Source organism: Lucilia cuprina, chromosome 4 (genome assembly GCF_022045245.1).
Source record: "Lucilia cuprina isolate Lc7/37 chromosome 4, ASM2204524v1, whole genome shotgun sequence".
NCBI classification, from domain to species: Eukaryota; Metazoa; Arthropoda; class Insecta; order Diptera; family Calliphoridae; genus Lucilia; species Lucilia cuprina.
Window position 1 is genome coordinate 12,132,471 of NC_060952.1, and position 4,766 is coordinate 12,137,236.

Genomic DNA, 4,766 nt, shown 5'->3' on the forward strand with positions numbered 1-4,766 from the left:
TCAGTTCTAGTTCAGTTCTAGTTCAGTTCTAGTTCAGTTCTAGTTCAGTTCTAGTTCAGTTCTAGTTCAGTTCTAGTTCAGTTCTAGTTCAGTTCTAGTTCATTTTTACTTTTAGTGTAATTCCAATCTTATTCTATGGATTACTAAATGTACTTTTCGATAGTTAGTTTTTTAAATAACGGAGTTCTGTAGTTAATTATCATATGTATACTTTGTCTGAAATTATTACACCAATGTAACTCCCGTGTAAAAAGAGCGACTTAAAATGCTATTATGTAAGTAAATTTTAACCCCTTATTTTTTCAATGTAAGTTTTTCTTTGAAAGCTAAAAATACCAACGAATAAATTCAAAATTTCTTTTGCATGAAATACTTGGCCAAAAAACCAGTTGTCAGACAGAAAATAATGTTCTTAAGCATTAAAGATAATATGTTTAGAGAGAATCCATATGTGTCTTTTAAAATACAGAGTATTGAGTAATACATGGCGGATACTTAAAATTCCATCATGATACATACATGATTCGAAGACACATTACGTGGCTTATTCAACGTATTGTGTGCCTTTTAGTTGAAATGTCATTTATACTGATTTGTCACATTAAATAGATTATTTTACTGCAGCAACAACAACATCAAAACTTCAGTTAAATAGAAAAAATAAGATTTTCGCACCTGAACTCTTGGTTTGTTTTAGTATATTTTTCAAGAAGTAAAAGCAAAATGTAGAAGATAGAGATGTTCTAAAACAGAGTTTCTTAAGCTGAACTAGAATGAGTTTAGGTACATTTATGGGCCACGTTTTGATATTTCTGAACAACATGTTGTTGTGCAGCCTTGTGTTGCAACACAAGGTTTTTTTCCCAATTACTCATTACAAATTTTGTAATTTTTTACTTTGTAATATATGTATTAAATGCTAAAGACTTCAAAACCTCCCGAGGCAATATTTAAAAGCCACTGTTTTTTGAAGCTTCAAAATCATCACATCAGTCAACATCCGCAGTGCTGCAAAAATAAGACACAAACGATAACATTAATAACAACTTTAAACAAAAGTGGTTTTAACCAATTTGGTTAAAATTGTTGCACACAAAATTTGTTGATTTCTTAGCTAAAAACTGCCACCAAAATGGACCACAACGAATGAACGGATCTGACTTGAACGTTTATTAAGAATAATATTTTAGCTTTTTTATTTTCTCTCCACTCTCTTTAGACTTGATGTTGTTTTGCCACAACCACCATAAATATAAAACTTGACAATTTATGTATGTATATTTTTGTTGTTGCTACCAAGTTAAAGGCCTTTAAAGCTGTTGACTGCTTGATGCTAAAATGGAAAATTAATTGTATTTTTCCTGTAATTTGTGTTGTTTTTGTGTTTTATCTTAATTTTATTTTTGATATATAAAAAATGTTATTTTTTATTTATTATTATGTTTTTCGTTTTCTTTTTGTTGTGTAGATTTTTGATTTGAAGTGGTGCTACATCTGGGTCACGATCAATGTTAAATAACATAAACAAAAGCCCATTAAAATCAAAGAACACACTTTTGTGAAAACTTAATAAAGAGCATAAAAATGAGTAATCTCATTATCGTGACTAAACTGATTCAAAATTTCAGAACACTGAACTAGAACTGAACTAGAACTGAACTAGAACTGAACTAGAACTGAACTAGAACTGAACTAGAACTGAACTAGAACTGAACTAGAACTGAACTAGAACTGAACTAGAACTGAACTAGAACTGAACTAGAACTGAACTAGAACTGAACTAGAACTGAACTAGAACTGAACTAGAACTGAACTAGAACTGAACTATAACTGAACTAGAACTGAACTAGAACTGAACTAGAACTGAATTAGAACTGAACTTGTACTGAACAAGAATTGAACTAGAACCGAACTCAACTAGAAAACTCCCTTATTCATTCTAGAATTTATTTTTTGGAAAAAAAACCCCATTTATGTGCTCATTTAATAGTTTAATTTATTGTTCAATATTTATTTATTAAATTTCTGTGTATAAGTGTGTAACGAGCGGAAATAAACAAAAGTCAATTTTATTATTTGTAAATATATATTTTTATCACTCAACAGTAGCGTCCACCAAAAACTATGAAAAATAAGAACATGCAATTACAGCTAACAGCCAAGCAAATATCCCATAATTAAACACCCCACTGGAAGTGATGGGCTTAGAAACTTAGATACACAACTGGCACAGAGAGTGAGATGTTATTGACGTCGTTTGGCGACAATTGCATATTTTATGGAATATTTTTGTTAGTTTGGCAATTTGTGAAACTTTTACAAAAAATTGAAATAAAATCTAGAAAACCCAAAACTAAATCGATAAAGTGTACAGCTATGTACACATAGATAATTACAAACGTATGTACGTATGCATAATTTTATATGCATTCAAAATACACTCATACATTGACGTCTATTTTTTTAGTTCGCAGTTAATTTTGTGCATCGTTCGTAACACTTGTTGCATTGCAATTCTTTGCAGCTGTATCAAATGACAGAACTTATTACTATTTTTCTCAGTTTCTGTTGGATTTTTTGGAAAAAGTTAAATTTTTCGTTTTTTGTTAAATGTGTATGTAGTTAGTTGGGTTTTTTTTCTGCCATCAATCGTTTACTTTCATGTGTGGACCTCCCTTCTTATCTAACAAAACGATTTCGAGGTTTACGTTTTTCTGACGACAACAATAAAAATTGAAATATTACTTTTCTGTAAAGTACATCGGAGTCTTTGTATACGTGTGGAAGGCTATTGGTTGAATAGTTTAATTTTTAAAACTGAACTAGAACTGATTTAGAACTGAACTAGAACTGAACTTAGCATAAACATAAAATAGCTTAAACTAAACATAAAGTGAAGAAGAACGTAAACGTTTGTATTCCACTGTGAATTTAATATTTCGCCGTATATTCTGTTATAGTTGTAATAGTTATTTGCAGTTTTTTTTTAAACTGCATTTAAAATTTTTAGATTTTATTTATATTTTTCGGTGCCATAAAATGTGTTCTTTTTTTGTTGTTTTTGTTAAATTTTTTGTGAGTGTGTCGAAATCAGGGCAAATTCATCATCGCATAAAGATAAGGTTTTATTTCATGTTGTTGCTTTTCGTACGTTATTTTCAGATTTTTTTGTGCTCAGTTGTTTCCTGGCCTCCACCACACACAGCTCTTTCCACTTTGCCTCTAGCTCGTTTCTGGGCAGAATTTGAGCATTTCGCTGTTTTATTTTTTTTTATTAAGTTTTGTTTGTACTGCGTTGTTAATCATTTTGGTTTTTTTATTATTATTGTTATTATTATATGTACATACAAATAAATGAATATTTTTTTGTGCAATAGTATTTTATTCATAATATTTAATTTTTGCTTTATTATACATACATATATAAATATTTTTGATAATACAAAGGTGACCTCAATTTGATGAAATTATTTTTGCACATTTTTTTTGTATGTATTTAATTATTTTCAATTTTTGATAAGAATGGATTTTGTTTGTTTTTTTTTAATTTTTGTAATTTTACAATAAATTTTTATTTTATTACTAAGGTTATTGAAATTTTTTGTTGTTGTGGTTTATGAGTTTATTTTTTTTATATATAATAGTAAATATAAAAACCCTCATACATTTAGTTTATGTTTTGTGCATGTATATTTAAGAAAAATTTAACACAATGACTTCAATATCATGAACACTAGAAATTATTTTCTACTAAAAGCAATGCTTTAGAATTTTTTAACTTAAAACTTTTTAATACCTTCGTAGTATTGTCGCTATTGTCAAAAAACTTGCAGATCACTTTTTTCCAGTTTCTATTTTATAATATTTAATGATGTAGATCTAAAATAGTTTTCATTTAAATTAGTCCATACAATTCTCATTTCGTTTATAATATCAAATACATAAGTATTTCTTAAATTGATTTTCTTCGACAAAAAATATAAAATTATAATTAAAATATAATAAATTTCTATGATAGATAGTTGGGTGACTAAACACTAAACTAAGTCTAAATAATTTCAATTAATCACTAAAATCTGATAAAAATAAAAAAAAATCAAATAAGAAACATTGTAACGAAATCATATCAACAAATTTTAACCATGACATTAAGCGACCAAAATTCTTTTTTGCTGGATTTAACAGCAGCTATTATGAAAACACCATACACTACATTGCTTATAAATTTTACTATTGCTAGAACAAAAACCTGTAACAACTTGCACAAACAAATAATAAAAAAAATGCAAATACAGATTCACAAACCAAGACTGACTAAAATTGTAACCCATACTCTATTGCTACAACCATTTACAATTTTTCTGTTCAAAGGAGTTGTAGGGTAAAGAGTAAGATATTATTTTCTTCTTTCTACAGGTATATGGCTGGTGATGTTGCAGCTTTGTACATAGATTTTTTATTCTTAGAGTTTTTTTTAACTTTTTGTTACTTCTTTGTAAGTTTGTTGCATTCATTGTGTGTAACAAAGACGTGGTGCAGAGGTTTTGGAGGAAAAAAAATACAGCGGAAGGAAGGATTATTATCATTTTTATAAGATGCTGTTTTCTTATTACTACAATATTACTGAATGCTGTTGTAGCTGCTGTTGTTTGCTACTGCCGTTTGTTTGTTGTTCTTGATGAAATAAATATAGCTGCCCTATTGGGAAACTTACAAAAACAAATATCTATATTAGAGAAAAACTGTAAGTATCGGTATTAGTCCCT